Source organism: Elephantulus edwardii, unplaced genomic scaffold (genome assembly GCF_000299155.1).
Source record: "Elephantulus edwardii isolate Elephantulus edwardi_28Jun2011 unplaced genomic scaffold, EleEdw1.0 scaffold00221, whole genome shotgun sequence".
Taxonomy (NCBI): Eukaryota; Metazoa; Chordata; class Mammalia; order Macroscelidea; family Macroscelididae; genus Elephantulus; species Elephantulus edwardii.
Window position 1 is genome coordinate 1,912,358 of NW_006399971.1, and position 20,387 is coordinate 1,932,744.

At 42.6% G+C, this 20,387-nt stretch overlaps 2 pseudogenes; both read left to right on the top strand.

Moving 5' to 3' along the window:
• The first annotated feature begins 7,913 nt into the window (after window positions 1-7,913).
• On the top strand, window positions 7,914-8,126 carry LOC102871972 (annotated as a pseudogene).
• A 4,663-nt stretch (window positions 8,127-12,789) lies between these two features.
• On the top strand, window positions 12,790-14,444 carry LOC102857490 (annotated as a pseudogene).
• The last annotated feature ends 5,943 nt before the right edge of the window (window positions 14,445-20,387 follow it).

Genomic DNA, 20,387 nt, shown 5'->3' on the forward strand with positions numbered 1-20,387 from the left:
AATAAAAAAAAATAGAAGGGCTTTGGAGGTGTTACTCTCAGATACACTGGAGAAGGAGATGAAGGAAAGTGGCTTAGATAAAACTCCTCATGCATACCAGCTCCCTAGAGGCTGGGCAGCTCTCCCCAGGGACTGGGTGGCAATCCTCAGGGGCCAGGCAACACACCCTCACACCAAAGCTCTTTTTAGGTCTGGACCTTGTGCCATACTAGAGACCAAGGCCAAGGACAGCACTTCTGGCTCTAGCCCTATCATCACTGCCCTCTTCTTCTCCATCAAGTGGTCTAATTGTAACTTGCAGTAGGCATTATTACTTTCCTCTTCCACAGATGGGCAAAGAGCTTCCAGAGTGGTGAACAGATGCAGTCAAGGTTGCAAATGTAATAAAGGCAGTAGAATAAGCACTGAAACCAATTTTCACCGCCCATAGCTCCATGGTGCTGTCACTGCACCTCCCCCCACCCCCCGCTGCAGCTGTGCGTGCTTGGGAGTGGGCAGCCAGGGGTAGCAAGACTCACCCATGGTTTTCCAAGAATCTTTGTCCTCTTGATGTTGAGCCTCAATCCATATTGAAGACCAGTAGTCAACTGTTTAACTGTTCAGGTATAGATAAACTGTGGGCTGCAAAGGGCCATTGCAGCCCGTTTCATTGGGGCTCGCTGTACCTCTGAGCTCCTCATGCTGCTTCCTCTGCTGCCATTATCTTGGTTCTCCTAAGCTGACCTTTTTAAGAGAATGTTCCTTTCTATGAAAGAGCTTTGCTTAGCCCAAACTATGAGGGAGAGCTTTACCATCCTTGCCTCCAATGAGCACTATGGTTACACTTCCTTCAAGACATTTCTGTTTATTCTTTTGTCATCCCATGGGATGTTCAGCTCTCTTCTTCGACATCATCATTCAAAAGCATCAATTCTCTCCTGTCATTTATTGTCCAGCTCTCAGATGTTTAGCAGGTGATTGAAAAGACTATGGCTTGAATCAGACACACCCTAGTTTTTATATTGACATAATTGCTCTTCAATACTTTGACAAGGTCCCTGACAACAGACTTTCCCAATTCTACATGTCTTCTAATCTTCTGACTGCTGGTACCAAGGTTGTTGATTGTGGACCCAAGAAAGATGAACTCACTGGCAATTTCAGTCTTCTCTCCATCTATCATGATGTTGCCCAGTGGTGAGAATTTTTGCTTTCTTCATTTTGAGATACATATTGAATGCTGCAGTCCATGAGCCTCTACAGCAGTGCTTTGAATCCTCCTCCCTTTCAGCAAGCAGGGATGTGTCATCTGCATAACACAGGTTGTTGATGAGTCTTCTTCTAATTCTGATGCTACAATCTTTGTAAAGTCACCTTCTCTATTGATTTGCTCAACATGTAGATTGAATAGGTATGGAGAAAGGATACAGCCCTAATGTTCACCTTTCCTAATCCCAAACTATGCAATGTTTCTTGACTCTGTTGAGACAACAGCTTCTTTGTCTAGGTATAGGTTTTATAAAAGCGTAATTAAATGTTCTGGAAGCAATAGAAAATACCCTGGCTTGGATCAAGGGCACTTTAGTCTTTAAACTGACATCCTTGATCTGTCATTTTGACACCACCCATCTGTCACTTTACCATACATACTGTAGTGCCTTGCGTGTTGCTGTAATGCTAGAAGCCGCCCCCTAAATTAATTCATGCACCAGCATAGTCACCTATGGTAGATAGATTTTAGGAGAGCATCCAGACTGAGATAGACTGAGAAACAGGACTGGCATTCCACTTCTGAAACAACACCGTTTCATTGCTGTTAAGTCGGAACTAACTCATAGTTGACTCTTCCTTGGGGTTCCGAGGCTATAATTGCACAGGAAGAGATGGCCCATCTATCTCCAGAGGAAAGGCTAGTGGCTTTGAATCACTGGAGAGGCATGCATGGCCTTTGGGTTAGCAGAGCAGCACCCTGTGAACTATGTCACCAGAGCTGTTGTTAGGTGCTATCAATTCAAGTATGACTCAGAATGACACATGAACAATGAATCTCCCTTGAAACCCTTACAAACAGCAGCAGAACATTCTTAATCACTCAAAAAAGAGACCCTATGCCCACCGGCAGTTGAGTTCTTTTTCAAAAATACAACTCATGATACCCCCGTGCTTTAAATGCTCAGTGGCTTCTCTTCACATTTCAAATCAATTTTTTTAACCATGTTTATATGGTAGCTTAGTGCTGAGGAGTGGTGTTACCAATCCAAAGGCACACAGTTCTAATCTACCTTTGTCTGCAGGAGAAAGGCAAACAGTGCCATTCTGTGATATTTGCTATCTCAAAAAACATACTGGAGGGTCAGCTATGAGTCGCTTCCAACTCAAAGGTCTATAACAAAAACAAATATGGTCTTAAAAGAGCTCTAGTGGTGTAGTCCATAGGGAATTGTGCTAACTCTAGATAGATAATCTCTTCCCATGCCATTTAGAGACTCCAAAAATCCACTAGACAATCAGTAATAAGTCAGTTCTGACTCAGCAACAGTGAATTTGAGTTTGTTAAGGTCATTCTATATTATCAGACTACTCTCCGCATGCATGTGAGAGAGAGAGAGAGTGTGTGTGTGTGTGATATACGTGGCCCTCTCCACTTCCCTTTCCATGCTTCAGCTACACTGCTCTCCTTACTGCTCTTTTCCACACAAGGGCTGTGGTAAATGATGTTTTATTTGCCTGGAATATTCTCCTCAAATGTTTGTCATTACCAGTTCATGTTAATCTTCCTAATTTGCTGCAGATGGTCAAGAATTATAGCCTTCAATGAGGATTACATCTGCCTACCAAAAAAAAAAATTCCTCACTACTGGGTCAATAGGAAACACCATGAGAAATGGAGCAAAGATTGAAATTGTCAATTATTTCATTTTACTTGGATCCACAATCAACACCCTTGATTCCAGCAGTCAGGAGATAAGGAGGGAAAGTCTGCTGGAAGGAACTTCTCCAAAGTCCTAAAGAGCAATGATGTCAATTTGAAGACTAATAAGCACTTGATTCAAGTCATGGTCTTTTCAGTCTGGACAATGAATGAGGATGACAGAGAAGAATCTATGCATTTGAATTGTAGTGTTGAAGAAGAGTACTGAATATGTCCCATGGACTGCCAAAAGAACAAGCAGATATGTCTTGGAAAAAGTGCAACCAGAGTGCTCCTTGGAGGCAATGATTGCAAAGCGTTATCCCACGATTTGGGGCATTTTATAAGGAATACTTGGAAAAGGACATCATGTTTGGAAAAGTAGAGGATCAACAAAGGAGAAGAAGACCCTCAACAAGATGGATTGACACAGTGACTGCAGCAATGGGCTCAAATGTGTCAGAGATGATGCACAAGACAGGACTGGGTTCAGATCTGTTGTTCATAGAATTGCTATACATCGTGCTTGACTCATTGGCACACAACAACAACAAAAATTTTATTTTCCTTTTGGGAGGTTCTGTGACCCACAGCCTACCAACTCCTCATGTACACATTTGTTTTATGCATTTCTCCATATAGGTGCATTTTCTGTACCATGCCCAATTCACTTCCTTGGAAATGTTTTTATCTTAATTATCGTGTTTATTGGGTGTCTTTTTTATTGCCTCTTCCCTACACTAGAATATAAGTTCTATCACCTGTAATGGATATAGTGCTTGGCATGTAGTAGGTATCAATACACAAATGTTGGATGAGAAAAGGAATATGAAAAGTAAGGGAAAGAGTGTGTGACGTGAAATCGGAGAATAGTGGTGCCTTTTGCTGATAGGTAGAAAATTGAAAATGGGCAAGTAAGAGGGGGAGTATTAATTAAATCTATCCATTTTTTTTAACACATCACATTTGAGATATCTCCAAAATTTGTTGTTAATTGCCATCAAGTTAGGCCCCAACTCATGTCCACCCCATGAGTAAGTGGACAAACTTTTCTATCATGCCCAAATTATTGTTGATCAAGTCATTGTGATACACAGGATTTTCAGAAGCAGATCACCAGACTTTTATTCCTAGTCCAACTCAGTATGGTAGATCCATCAAAACATATTCAGCATTGGGAGCTCTGATGGCCTAGTGGCAAGAAGCTTCTCTGCAATCCTGAAGGGGTACAGATCAAATGCACCAGATGCCCCACTGGAGAAGTATGGATAATCTCCTCCCGTGCCAGTCAAATCTGACTTGATGGTACACAACTGGAAAAAAAAAAAACCAAACCACCCCAAAACAACAACATATTCAGCATCACAGAAACACAAAAGCCCACACTGACAGGGAATTGATGGCTATACAGGAGTTAGTTCCGTTAACCTGGCCTCCAAGATGCCCAGTAAGCCACCAGAGTTTTATTAGTTTAGAGGTAAAATACAGTCTGAACTAGATATTTAAGGCTGATGTATTTTTTTTAAATACAGATAATATTTAAAATCTTAGGGATAAAGGAACTCATATATAGGGGGGGAAACCATTACTATGAGCCCTGAGAAACTGCATCATCCAACATTTCATTTGGTATATAGCCTGAGTTTGCATCAATGAAAATGAGTGATTAATAGAAAAAGAAAAAAATGGCCAAAAAAAAAAAGGCTAAGAAGGAATTACCAGAGAAGTAGAAGGAGCCTGAGATTCATTGGCTTACGTGAGATTAAAGGACAGAGATTTGAAAGACAAGGTGTAATCAACAGCATCAAATTCCAATGAAAGGACCTTGAAGGCCAGGAGGAACCTAGTGCTTGTGATATGGAAATACGGAGATCACTGAGGTTTTTCATTTGAATTTCTTTTTTATTTGAGGGAAAGTTCACAAATCATACTAGTTTTGTGGGGTTTTGGGTTTTTTTGTTTTGTTTTTTTATTTGTGTACTGTCAAATTGGATTCTGACTGGTACAGGAGGCGATTGTTCCTCCTTCTTCAGCAGAGCATCTGGTGGATTTGAACCGCACACCTCTGGGGTTGCAGTGCAGTTTCCTGCCACTAGGCCACCAGAGCTCGCCAGTTTTTCTTTCTTTTAAAAAAAAATTTATTATTTTGTGTGTGTACCGTCAAATCAGATCTGACTGGTACAGGAGGAGATTCCTCCTCTTTCTGCAGCAGAGCATCTGGTGGATTTGAACTGTGTGCCTCGGGATTGCAGTGCAGCTTCTTACCACTAAGACACAGAGCTCCCTAAATCATACTGGTTTTTCATTTGATTATTCACACATTTTATCTTGTAACTTTGCAATTACAATTTCATTTCCTTATTCATACATATTTTTATAACAGTAATTACAATAGATTCATTCACTGAGGTGTTTCAACAACAGATGCATCTCTGGACATGTTAACAAGGCTATACCAAGAAATTTGAAAGACAGGTACCTAGCCACTTTACTGCAAGATATCTACATTTGTTCTCACTAAAAAAAAAAAGTGATCCTACAATATGTGGATATTATCAACGGTATCATTACTATTACATACAATAGCTTACTGGATATTATTTTTTAAAATGGCTCAAACAGCACACCAAAAGGAAACTTCCAGAAAGTCAAGCTGGATTCAAAAGAGGCCACAGAACAAGGGATATCATTGCTGGTGCCAGATGAATATTGGCTGAAAGCAAGAGAATACCAAAAATGTGTTTACTTGTTTTATTAACTCTGCAAAAACATTTGACTGAGTAGATTATAATAAATTATGGATAACGTTGAGAAGAATGGGAAACCCAGATCATTTAATAGAGCTTATGCAAAACCTGGGGAAATAATGAAAGTCCGCACGCAAGTGTGGAGGACTTGTGTTCATAGAGTCACTATGAGTCGCCTACAACTCAACGGCACTTAACAACAACAAATAATGACAATGCAAAACCTACAACAAGAAGCAATTTTCCAAGCAGAACAAGGGAACACTGTTGTTGTTAAGTGCTGTCAAGTCATAGGCGACTCACAGCAACCCTCTGAACCAAATACCTGGACACTTGTATAACTTTCGTCCTTTTTCAAGGTTCATAAGGTTTCTGGAGGCAAGCTATTTAGGAAGTGAATGGTTTAAATAAGTAATATAATAATGGACTTGAGCACAGTGGAGATCAAAGAATAATACAGCATAAGGCAAGGTTCATACATGTTGTTCATAGGGTCTCTAAGAGTCATAGTGGACTCAGTGGTACCAAACAACAGTGTAATTCATTCATTATAATGCGATGAATATATTTTACATCGCCTTTCCTTTTGCCCACCTTATCTATTTATTAATTTTTTTTACTCCCCTCTCCTTTCTCATCCCTGGTACTTATGCAAAATTAATGCTATGTGTATACATTTCCTTAGCTTTTTATAATAGTGGTCTTGTACCATAACAGGCCTTTTGTGAATGAATAACTTTGCTCAGCACAATGTCCCGTAGATACATTCATGTTATGCAGTGTTTTGTGAATTCTTTAATTTTTTTTTAGTGTTACCCAGTACTTGATTATGTGACTGTACCAATTTCTTAATACATTTGTCCATTGATGGACACTTTGGTTGTTTCCATTTCTTTATTTTTGTTATGTGCTGTCAAGTCACTTGTGACTCATAGCGATCCTACATACAACAGCTCTGAACCCTGCTCTTTTTTTTTTTTTACTCTTCTCTGTCTTAAGCTAACCCCACTGTCTCTGACACACCTACCTCCATTACCCAATCACCAAGTCAATCCATTTCATCCAGGGTCTTCCTCTCTTGGGCTATTCCTCCACCTTTCCATTATGTCCCTCTCCTTACAACATGCACAAAATATGTCAGACAAAGTTCAAAATACTTGCCTTCGAGGATCAGCCTGTTTTTACCCTATCCAGGATGAACCTGTTTATTATCCTAGCAGTCCAGGGTATACTCAACATACTTCTCCAGCACTACAACTCAAAGACATAAATTCTTCTTCTATCATCCTTACTCATTGTCCAGCTCTCTGATGCATAGCAAGTAATTGCGAATACCATGACCTGAATCAGGCACACTTTAGTCTCTAGACTGACACTGTTGCTCTTCAGTACTCTGAAGTGGTCCCTGAAAGGAGATTTCCCCAGTGCAATTAATCTTTTGATTTCCTGGATACTGGTACCAAGAGTGTTGATTGTGGAGCCAAGCAAGCTAAATCTGTCAACAATCTCACCATCTCTTTACTATTGTAAAGGATACTGCAATACGCATGCAGTACTGTTGATGTGGAAGCTCTTCTTTTTCTGGAATAGTCACATAGTAGTGGGATTGCTGGATCAAATGGTATTCCCATCTTTCAAAAAAAACACTAAACTGCTTTCCATAGTGGTACACCATTTTACATTCTTGCCAGCAGTGTGTGAGGGTTCCCATTTCTCTCCACCCTGGAGATGCAGAGGCATAGTCAGTAGGGAGTTGGGCTAACTTACAGGGTGTAATTCTCTGGAGGTTTGGAACCACCAGTAACTCCTGAGGAGAAAGATGAGTAATGTGCCAGATAATTTACAGCCTTGGAAACACAATGGAGGATCGGCTGAGTCAGTTCCGAGTGAGAGCAATCAGTTTCAGTAATCGCTAGTGATCTTGAACAACTGAGACCTTCTATGTTGGTGGTAGAGTGGAAATCAGATTGAAGTGCAATGAAGATTAAAGGTAAATAAAATATTAACCCAGTCTTAGAATTTGTGATGGTTTAAGTTACTAAATTTACAGTAACTTGTTTTAGCAGAAATAGGAAAGTAATATTGGATTTGTTCCTGGAAATGAAAAAAACAAGTCATCTTTGCATAAATTAAAAAGAAAAAAAGCCATGTTCTACTAGAGATTGAAGGAACTCCCAAGACTATGACCCTATAGAAATGATCCCTGAAAGAGTATCTTTGGCGGTACGCGGTGCATCGGTCCCGGCTCGCGCCCGCAGACCCCCACACTCGCCGCCATGCCTCGCAAAATTGAGGAAATCAAGGACTTCCTGCTCACGGCCAGGCGAAAGGATGCCAAATCTGTCAAGATTAAGAAGAACAAGGACAATGTGAAGTTCAAGGTTCGGTGCAGCAGGTACCTCTACACCCTGGTCATCACAGACAAAGAGAAGGCCGAGAAGCTGAAGCAGTCCCTGCCCCCAGGTTTGGCAGTGAAGGAGCTGAAATGAGCCAACATGCTGATTTGAATTGCAATAAAATTTAAAAACAAACAAACAAACAAACAAATAAACAAAGACTATGACCCTTACTCACCCTTCAAGCCTGGAACGCGATTCACTCCTGTGCCTCAGTTTTAAGCCAAACAGTAGACAGCTGAGCAATAATAGCATGCAGGTACTAACTCCTTAGAACAATGCAATCATACAAAATGACAGCTTTGCCCAGATGTAAAGTTCAGAATGTAGGGAGGGGACAGGATAAAGGATGAATGAAAAGGTAGCTCACAGGGAGGAAGCAGAAAGAGCTCTGTTATGTGTTGTTGTTGTTATGTGGCGACAAGGCGCCTATGTACTATAGCCCTGAAACCTCGTCTATCCTGTGCCAACCTTATTGTCTCTGACACTCCTACCCTCATTACCCCAGTGAATAAATCAATCCATCTCATTAAGGGTTGTCCACTCTTGCGCTTTCCCTCCAAGCATGATGTCCCTTTCCAAGGACTGGTCCCTCCTTTCAACATAACCAATGTATGCCAGACGAAACCTCAGAATACTTGCCTCCAAGGATCAGCCGGTTTTCACCCTATCCAGGAAGAACCTGTTTGTTCTCCTTGCAGTCCATGGTATACTCAAAACTCTTCTCCAACCCTACAACTCAAAGACATAAATTCTTTTTCTATCATCCTTAGTCATTGCCCAGCTCTCTGATGCATAGCAAGGAATTGTGAAGATTATGGCTTGGATCAGAAACACTTTAGTCTCCAGACTGATGTTGTTGCTCTTCAGTACTTTGGAGAGGTCCCTGACAGCTGACTTTCTCAATGTGTAGGGACTGTAATTAATATCATTAAATGTGTATGAACTATTGGTTAAAAACTAATTTGCTCTGTAAAGTTTTACTCTAAGTCCAGTAAGTATTTTAAAAAGAAAATCCATGCAGCTATACCTTTGGCTACTCAAAGAGGCACTTAATAGTAGTCCATATTTATTTTTAATAAAATTATAAAATAAAGAATAGACTGGATATATTTTAATAAAGGTTTATCATAGAAAACAAACTAAACCAAAATATGGTTTTCACTAATGTCTGAAATAAGGTGAGGATGTTGTTATTGTTGTTGTTATGTGCCATCAAATTGAATCATAGCAACCCTGTGCATAATAGCCCTAAGCACTGCTCTATTCTGAGCCAATCTCAACAGTGTCTGACACACCTACCTTCATCACCCCAGTTATTGTGTCAATCCATCTCGTCTGAGATCTTCCTCTCCTGCCCTTCCAAGCATGATATCCTTCTCCAAAGATTGATCCCTCCTAGCTACATCCCCAAGTATGTGAGACAGAGTCTCAAAATCCTTGTCTTCAAGGAGCGGCTTGGTTTCACCTTGTCCAGGACAGCCCTGTTAGTTCTCTTGGCAGTCCATGGTATGTTCAAAACTCTTCTCCAGCACCACAACTCAAAGGCATCAATTCTTATGTCATCCTTGGTCATTGTCCAGCTTTCTGATGCTGATGCATACCAAGTAATTGTGAACACCATGGCCTGACAGAATACTATTTGACATATTTCAACAAACAGATGCAGCCCTGAAAGTGCTCACCAGGCTGTGCGAAGAAATCTGGAGGAAAACTACCTGGTCCATATTTAGTCCCATTCCAAAAAAAGATGATCCAACAAAGTGTGGAAATTATCTTAAGTATTATCACTTATATCACACACAAGCAAAATCCTGCTGAAGATTATCCAAAAGCAACTGGAACAGTACATCGATAGAGAACCACCAGGAATACAAGCTGGGTTTAGAAGAGGCTGTGAAAGTAGGGACATCATTGCCAATGTTAAATGGTTTTTGGCTAAAGCAGAGAGCTCCAGAGGAATGTCTATCTGTGTTTCATTGACTATGCAAAGGTATTTGACTGCATGGATCACAACAAATTGTGGCTTTGAGATGGATGGGAATCCCAGGACACCTGATTAGGACCAGGAGGCAGTTGTCAGAACAGAACAAGAAAAGAATTCATCGTTCAAAATAAAAAAAGGAACGTGACAAGGATGTGTGCTGTCTCCATACTTTTTATCATTTTGTATGCAGAACAGATCATTTGAGAGACTGGACTTTATAAGGAGGAATATGGCATCAGGATTGGAAGAAGACTCAACAAACTATGTTATGCAGATGACTCAACCTTACTTGCTGAAACTGAAGAGGGCCTGAAGCATCTGCTGCAGAGGGTCAAGGACTGTAGTTTGCAATGTGGATTGAAGCTTAACATCAAGAAAACAAAGATTCTCACACTGGGCCAGTTGGCAGCATTGTGATAAATGGAGTAGAAATTAAGATTGTTAACAATTTCAGCTTGCTTGGTTCCACAATCAACACTCTTGGCACCAGTAGTCAGGAAATCAAAAGATGAATTGCATTAGAAAAACCTGCTGTCAGTGACCTCTCCAGAGTGCTGAAGAGCAAGGATGTCAATCGAGAAGGTGAGAATATCTGTTGTTGGTTGCCTTCGAGTCGAACACAACTCATAGCAATCCTGAAGCGCCTCTACAACTATCGACGTTTATCAAAGTTCATAGAGTTTCTGGAGGCATGTTGTTTAGGAAGTGGATGCTACTACTTAATATTGTTTTGGAGGGTTTAGCTATACAACCCAATTACAGCTGGATTTGAGGATTTGGAAGAACAAATATTTGAATATAGCCCAGAGTATCTTGAAGAGAATGATAGCAGGAAAGAAGAACTGGTTGGAGAAAACCCAGAAACCTATTGCCATCAGATTAATTCTGACTCAGTGGAACAGAACAGGATTGCCAGAAAAGATCTCCAGTATGATAAATCTTTACAGAAGCAGACTACCTCATTGTTCTTTGGGCCTCTGGTGTGTTCAAATCCTTGACCTTTGAAGGATCAAATCATTTCACCACCACAAGAGTTCCTTTGTTATTGTTGTTGTTAGATGCCATCAAGGTGACTCCAATCTACAGCAACCCCTTGTACAACAGTTTAAAATCTTGCTCAAACCTGTGCTTGAACCCATTGTTTCACTGCATCAATCTATTTCATTGTGTTCCTCTCTCTTGCTGATCCTCCCTCATTCCAGCATGATGTTCCTTTCCAAGTACTAGCCTCTCCTGGCAACAAGGTATGTAAGTGCTGTTGTTGTTAAGGGGCCGAGTCAAATACAAGTCATAGCGCCCCTGTAAATAACAGATCTGAACCCTGTTCTAGTCTGTGCCATTCCCATTATCTCTGACACACTTGAGCCATGGCTGTACTCATTGTGTCAATCTCCTTGGGGGGTCTTCCTCTCTTTAACTGACCCTCCAGGATGACAGAAGAATTGATGCCTTTGAGCTGTGGTAATAGGTCTGTCTTGGAGCGGGTGAAACCAGGTTTCTCCTTGGAGATTAGGATTTTTTAAAATTTATTATTAATTTCAATGAAAATTTACAGAGACTTGGGATTTCCGTTCATTCATTGTTGCACTTTTCTCCCCTCCCAAAATTCTTTCATTGTTCTACAATCCCTCCTCCCAGGTCCACTCCACTATGCAGCCTTCTCTCTGGACTCCTGTCATGACAGAAATACCTAATCACATATCCCTTTTAAACAGTTTTCTCCCTCATCTGTTTCAATGCAGTATACATTATTGAACCCATCTTACTCAGTCTCCCCCCAAGCCCGAGGTCAGTCCTGCTTTACAACAGTGGCACCATGCAGTATTTGTCCTTTTGTGACTGAGATAATTCACTCAGCATAATGTCCTCCAGGCTCACCCATTTTGAATAATATTGCATGAGTTTCTTGTTTTTCAATGCAGCATAGTATTCCATTGTGTGAATATACCACAGCTTCTCTATCCATTTGTTTGTTGATGGGCACTTAGGTTGTTTCCAACTCCTTGCTATTGTGAGCAAAACTGTGATAAACATGGGTGTGCATGGAGGCTAGGATTTTGAAGCTCCCGCTCATCTACTTTGGGCATGTGGCCAGGAGGAACTGATCCTTGGAGAAGGACATCACTCTTGGAAAGGTGGAAGGTCAGCGCAGGAGAGAAATACCCAGGATGAGATGGATGGATACAGTAACTAGGGCAATGGAGGGTAGGTGTATCAGAGTCAATGAGATTGGCTTAGGACAGGACAGGTTTCAGCGTTATCATACATAGGGTTGCTGTGAGTCACAGGCGAATTGACGGCACTTAACAATAACAATTGGAGAAAAGTACTGAGTATCTCATGGACTGCTAAAAGAACAAATAAATATGTTTGGGGAAAAGTGCAGCCAGAGTGTTCCTTGGGAGGCAAGGATGAAGAAGTTTTTTTCTCACGTACATTGGGCATGTTGCTAATACAGACAATAATTCCTCGGAAAGGGACATCATACTTGCACATGCGTGATTGTGGTTGTGTAGCGTCAAGTAGGAACTGACACATAGCTAGCTACCCCTTCAGCAGATTTTCAGGGGCAATAAATCGTATGGGAGGAGATTGCCCATCTTTCTTGCGTGGAGCATCTGGTGGATTTAAACTACATGCCTTTGGGTTGTCAGTGCAATTCTTTAACACTTAGTCACCAGAGTTCCCTCGTTTCTCACCTAGAGAGGCACCACTCAGGCTCGGGCTGGGCCTTGGGGCGCAGGGATGGACTGGTAACGCCAGACGCCCATGGAAGCTCCTGAGGAGCCGCTGCCTCTGGTGATCTATACCATGGAGAACAAGCCTATCCTCACCTGTGCTGGAGATCAAAATTTATTCACCTCTATTTATCCAATGCTTTCCCAGCAGCTTCCAAGAGAACTGATGGAATGGAGAAGGTCATATGGCCGAGCTCCAAAGATGATCCACCTGGAATCTAATTTTGTTCAGTTCAAGGAGGAGCTGCTGCCCAAAGAAGGAAACAAAGCTCTGCTCACTTTCCCATTCCTTCATACTTACTGGACAGAATGCTGTGATACTGAAGTGTGTAAAGTTACCATAAAAGATGACCTCCCCAAATGGCAGAATGTTCTGAAAACTCATAGCTCTGTGGACTGGTTAATAGTGGCAGTTGAAAATGATGCCGAGAAAAAAACCCCAAAACCAACATCCTTCCCTCAACATCTGTTGTGGACAAGATAAATTATTCTTGTAATAAAGTGACAGGTAAAAAAACAAAACAAACTTTTCACCAAGTATTTCCAGACCCTATACTTGCTAAGTTGCTTGTAGGGCTGCACCTCACCCCTGATAATGTCAGTGGTTGTTTGTTGTTGTTGTTAAGTGCCATCGAGTCGCAGGAATGTGAGTGGTAGTGGATGAGTATTACTATATTCCAATCCACACCCTTCTCTCCTAAGTATATTGGTTCAAATGGCAATATTCACTAAAGGTTGTAAACAAACTACTAATAAATGTTCAATAGTTATTTTAAAAAATCCTCACACACAGCAGATGAAAGAGGCCTAAGAAGGCTCCAGTCAAGAATTGTGTGATCTTACAGGGTTGTATACACACTAAAGAGTACACACATGCACACACACAATTATTGTCTAATACAGTTCAACCCATGGCAACCTCAAGTGGATCAGCATAAAACTGTTCTTCATAGCATTTTGAAGAGCTGGAAGTAGACCACCAGGCCTTTCTGCTGAGATATTTCAGGGTAGACTCATCCCACTAACCTTTCAGTTAGGAGTTAAGCTATCATTAGCATCACCCAGGAACTATAGTTAAGTGCCATCAAGACAAGTCCTCGCAACCTTGTGGACGACAAATCTGAACTCTGTTGTGTCCTGTGCCATCCTCACAATCTCTGACACACCTGAGCCCATTGCAGCAATCGCTGTCCACCAGGTTGAGGATATTCTTCTCCTTTGCCTTCCCTTCACTTTTTAAAACGTTGGTATCCTTCTCCAAGGAATCGCCTCTTCTAGAACATGCGCAAAGTATGTGAGATGAAGCTTTGCCATCTTTACCTCCCATCTTTGTTGCACCTTCTCCAAGACATATCTTGCTTGTTCTTCTTGAAGTCCCCAAGATACTCAATACTACTAGTAGGGTATAGTGTCACCCTATTTGGATAGCTGTAATCACAGCCCTCTGGGCCAGAGCAGGTAAATGCAATCTTCAATTCAGAATGAATAGGAGGTTGCCAGTTTCATTGGAAGAGACTTTCACCAGCTATCCATCATCCAGGAAATGATTCAGAATTTTCAGAGTTCACCATCTCAGAGATACCATCTCTGCCTGCTTGCCTATTTGCTTGTACCTGTTTTGTTTCAGAAAGGATTAAGGATTCAGGATGGGCTAAGTTGTACTGTAGTCAGAAGCCAAAACCTTAGAGGTTTAAGACAACAGTTTATTTTTCACTGCTTGTATTACATGATCCTCTTGAATCAGAGACTAGTTGCTCTACTCAGCTCTTCAAAGTGTATAGATAATAACTCTTCTAATCCAAAGATCATACCTCACAAATCCACCAGCATCTCTATGAGAGAAAGATGAGTAAAAATTACAGCTTTGGAGACCCAGTACTATAAATCGATTATAACTTGAAGGCAGTGAGTGAGTTTCAAGCATGAAAGCTAACAGAGCCTCTGACATCTGAAACCACCACTATGACTCTTAAAGGCTTTTGTCCACAAGTGACACACATTACCTTTACTAACAGTTCATTAACCAAACAAATCACATGGCCTAGGTTTTTTTTCCAGAAGCAAAGAAATTATATCTTCCCCTGAGCCTGGGAGGAGAAGAACCGGAAATACTGGTGAACAATACAGATGACCACTGTAGGTGGAGTGTATGTGTTTACATATTCACATGAGAGGAAGTGTCTCTTACAGTAAAAATACACCACCTCCTTGGGAGCACAACTAAGCCTCACTGAGCCTTAAAGCTTACCTTAAAATTACCTTCATCAGTGCCTAGCTCTTAGTTGGTCAGAAGATGATGGCTGCTCTTCAGAGGACCTGGCCTTGTCAGTAATATCCAAACTGCACCAAACTTCTACGTTTCCCATCTTCCAAACCACCAGTGCCCCTTCAAGACTTCCCCATTCAGGGCTGAGTCAGCAATACCCTGTCTTTTGGTCCTGGAAATTGACAATTAATTTGGTGGTTGTTACCTGCCATGGAGTCAGCTTCTGGCTGATGGTGACCTGCAGGCACCACAGTATGAGACACTTCCCAGTCTGGAAATACCCTCATAATTAGTGGAGGATTGAATCATGGTCCATAAGCATTTTGTTAACTAGTTTTAGGAAGTAGATCACCAATCCTTTCTTTTTACTATGTTTTAATCTGGAACATTCACTGAGGTCTGGTCAGCGTTATAAAGCAAAGCTCAAGCTTCCACTAACAGCCTCTTAGCTGACCCTCCGTTGGGTTTTCGAGACTGTAAATCATACGGGAGGAAGTTGCCCATCTTTCTCTCTTCCAGTTTTGCTAGTCGATTCAAACCACCAGGGACATGCTTTATACTGGCAGCACAACTCACTACAGACTACACCTCCAGAGGTCCTGCACGGGGGAGCCACTTTGTTACTGTTGTTGTTTACCGTAGAGTCAGAACAGACCCATAGCTGACCGACCCTACAGTGTGTTTTTCAGAGGCAGTTAATCACGCAGGAAGAGAGTGCCCATCCTTCTCCCATTGAGCAGCTGGTGGCCTGGACCCGCTCATGCCTTCAGGATTGCAGCGCAGCTTCTTGCCACAAGGCCAACAGTACTCCCTTCTGGAGTCACCCAGGAGAATAAAATGGACTGAAACCTCTGGGAGACCAGCAGAGGGCTCCCTATCCCCACCTCCAAAAACCTCCTCGCCATGGAATCACACTGGGCTCATTCATAGCTGACCCTCCAGGGGGATGTAAATTGCACCGGAGGAGATTGCCCACCTTTCCCACCAGGGCAGTAGTGGTTTCCAACTGTCTGAGAACCTCTACGTTTGGGTTAGCAGCGCAACTCCCTAAGGACTAACCACCAGAGCTCTCTGCTTGCCCTCAAATTCTGGAGCAGGCTGGCTGGCTATTGGGTTTGAGGAAGTGATTATATTGTGAAGTCCTTTCCTATCTGAAAATTGTTGAAAATTACTGTCAGTGAGCCTCTGTGTAATTGTGTTGAGCAGGATGAAAACCATTGCTATTCATCTTATACTCTGATTTTTTTGCACATCTGGGGAAGCTGCTTTGGGAGTTACTTTACTAACCCAAAGGTGGTTTCCTCTGGCAGTTCACCCACACACCAGTGCTTCTGTGGAGAGAGATAATCTGCAGCTGTGTGATTTACAGCCCCAGAAAATCCACTGGAGAGTCAGCTGTACATGGATTCTGACTTGATGGCAATGAGTCTAGCATGAGTTTGCACATTTAGATGGATTTACACATTTAATTCTGACCTTCCATGCAAGAGAATCAGGTTCAATCCCTGGCAATGCATTTCATGGACAGACACCACTCTGTCACCGGAGGCTTAAGCATTATGATGATCAGAACAAGTTTTAGTGGCATTTCTAGCCTGAGATGGACTAAGAAGAAATGTCAAACAGTGACAACCCTGTGGATCACAACAGTCCCGTCTCAACCGATGACAGAGATGACACAGGACCATGTGCTGTTTCAACCCCTTGTTTAGAGGCAGTAAGCAACAATAACAAAGCAAAATATGATCAAGTACACATCCTGTAACTAACTTGGCCTGAGTTCCTCAGAAAGCAGAGTCTATAGAGAGTTGATTTAAGAAACGATCAAGTGACAGTAAGGAAAGGGACACCAGAAGTGTCCAAGGAAGATGAGGGAACCAACAGGACCCCGAGTTGCTAAGGTTGCCTCTTGGTACTGGTTGCTCAGTCCCACAGGTTCTTTGTGAAGTTAGGTCCTGTAACCCTCTCCCAGAGCAGGAAAAGAGGGAGCATTTATCCATGGGCACCTGCACACACCCACACACATAACCCCCTACCTCGTGGGTTGGAAGGGAGTACCATCCAGGAACATACATGTAAAGCTGGGTGCAGCCAGCCCAGAATGCTGCCTGATGGGTACTGGGAAAGAAAGTGCACTGAGAAAGCTAATGCCTAGCAGGGATGTGACTGGGAAGCTCACCTGTGGGAAGGGACCATAAGGAAGTGGGACCAACCACAATCACTACCACGTTTGTGAACATAAATCCCAAAGCTCTCAGAAAGCTATGGGGGCTCTGGTGGCCTAGTGGCAAGAAGCTGCATTGCAATACCGAAGGCACAAGGTTTCAAATCCACCAGATGCTCTGTTGGGGAAGGAGGGGCAATCTCCTGTACCAGTCAGATCCAATTTGACGGTACACACAAAAATAATAAAATAAATTAAATTAAAAAAAGAAAGCTAAGAAATTATTCTATCCAACTCAAGATTTAGATGTAATAAGGAAAAAATACTTGAAAATTCAGTTATACAAGAACTCATTTAATAAGTAAAATACAAATTAAAAGTGGGGAAACATTAAAAACTGTATAAGATAGTAGGTTATTTTTGTTGCTGTTGTTATGTGCCATCAAATTGCCTGTGATTCATAGCGACCCTTGGTACAATAGCTCTGAAGCCTGCCCTATCCTGAGCCAGTCTCCCTGACTTCGATACACCTACCCTAATTATCCCAAGTACTATGTCAATCTCATCCAGGGTCTTCCTCTCCTGCGCTGTCCCTCCACCCTTCCAAGCGTGATATCCTTCTGATTAATATCATTAATATATGAAGAATTTCTAAAAGTTAAGATGCAAAAGAGAAAACCTTGTGGAGAAAACTTGGGGAGAAATGGCAACAATTAAAGATGTTCAGTCTTACTCATAATTACAGAAAGGTAATGTGAAAATAAATATACTGTGTTTGCCCCAGCAACAATAGCAAAGTTCAACAGACCAGCAAACACCAAATGCTGATGAGGTTGTGAAAAGACTGGAACTCTTATTCACTGCTGGTGGAAATGAAAAATGGTACAGCCACTATGGAAGGTGGTCTGGCACTTCCTCAAAAAGTTGAAATAGAAATACCATTTGAACCAGAAATTCCACTTTTGGAATATACCCTAAAGAAACCAGAGCAATGATTCAAAACAGATATATGCACACCCATGTTATAGTTGCATTATTCACAATAGCAAAGAAATGGAGGCAACCCAAGTGCCCTTCAACAAATTAATGGATAGAAAAACTATGGTACATTCACTCAGTGGAGTATTTACTGGCCTCTGGACTGCAAAGTGTTTGCCAAGGTGGGTCCAGTAGGGATAGCTGGCTGAACCCTGAAGCTCCATCCTCCTTTGCTTCCTTAGTTGACAGTTATATCTTCCTTTTGCCTCTGGAACTGTGTTCAGGTCTGGAGTAAAACTCAGTGTTAAGGTTACCTATAGGAAAGGGAGCAAACCTAGAGAGAACAAACTTGTGAGTTACAAATAGAAGGGCTTCAGAGGTGTTACTTGCAGGTGTACTGGGAGAGAAGGTGGAGGAAAGTGGCTTAGACACAATTGTTTGTATACCCTAGGCAGTTTCCCCCAGTGACCTGAAGGCTCTTCCCAGGGATCAGATGGCACACCCTCAGGGCCAGGTGCTGAATGGCTCTCCCCTGGGACTGATGACACAGCCCAAGGCCCAAATGGCTCACTCCAAGGGCCAAATGGCTCTCCCTGGAGCCCAGACGACTCACCCCAGGGGCCAGGACACACACCTGGAGGCTGGGGGGGGGGAGTACATCCCCCTACCGAAGTTTCGTTCTGTTCTCCGCCCCCAGCCCCAGGTCTGGACCCTGCACCTCACTGAAGACCATAACCAGTGACAGCACTGCCAGTTCCGGCACCAATACCATTTTCCCCCTCCCCTCTACCAAGTGGTCAGACTACAATTCAAAGTAGGCATCACTATCCTCCCCCTTCACAAATGGAGAAGAAGCTCTGAGAGGGGTGAACAGACCCTCTCTAGATCTAAACAGTTCTTAAAAGCAGTAGTCAAGAAATCAAAAGATGTGGTGTATTGAGGAGATCTGTAGTCTCGGTTATGTTGTTATTGTTAAGTGTTGTCAAGTCACAGACAACTCATAGCTACCCTTATCAATCCATTGTGTAGATGATCTGCATCTCTGGCCTGTCAAAGGAAATCTTCACTGACAACAAGATGCTTTCCTGTATAAAGTCCTTCAACTCCCGCAACTCCATGGCACTGCCCCCACTGTCCAACCCCCCGCCCCCCTGCACTGGGAGCCTATGGTTCCTGGCATCCACAGTCTCCATCTGTTCAGGGGCTCCATCACACCGGCTGTGGGGCCCAGCGCTCATCCCAGGTCCAGGCCAGGGGACCTGTGGGCCCTGTCCATGGCTGACCCATGGGGTCACAGCAGCAGAGGCTCAGCAGCAGGCAGCAGGAAGAACTGAAACTCAGCCATGCTCCTCCGAGAATCCTCATCCTCTTGATGCTGAGCTTCAGTCCACACTGATGACCAGCAGTCACCTGCCTGGCTGTTAATGTAAGTTGCCTGGCCTGCTTCCATGCAGCTTGCTAAGCCGCCTGCTCCTCAGGTTGTGTCTCTTGCCACCACCATCTTGGTTCCGAAACCCATTTTAGAATAAGTTTATTCTGCGGCATTGCGGTGGCTCCGTCATATCAGCTTCGGTGCCTGGCACCCACCATCCATCCTAGGTGAGGAGATCCTTGGGGTCCGGCCACGGAGACCCCATGGAGCTGCGGTGGCAACTTGGGCTCAGCAGTGGGGGGCTCAGAGCTGTTGGACTTACCTATTCTTTTTTGGGAAGTTTTGTTCTCTTGATATTGAGCCTTGATACATATGGGAGACCAGTAATAAACTGTTTAATTGCTCAATTATAGATAAATTGAGAGCTGTGGAGGGCCATGGTGGCCCATTTCTAGGCAGCTTGCTGCTCCTTCAGCTTCTTAAGTTGTTTCCTCCACTGCCACCGTCTTGGTTCACAAAGTATCAGATCTGACAAACACACACAAAACATAATAAAATAAAAATCAAGAAACACCCCCCCATTATTGTAGAATGAGTATAAGGATCCAAGTGGGATGGGAGAGTGGGGTGGGAGAGGTTGGAAACAGAGGTATGAGGATGTGGAGGGGAAGGGGAGATTTATCATTGGGTTGTACAATTTGATGGGACAGGAGTGGGGTGAGGGAAACTGAAAGAATTTGTTCTCAAAAACAATGTATTTGAAATTTTTAAAAATTTTTCTTGGGGAGCTCTGGTGGCCTAGTGGCAAGGAGCTGCAACTACAATCCCAGAGGCGCACGGTTCAAATCC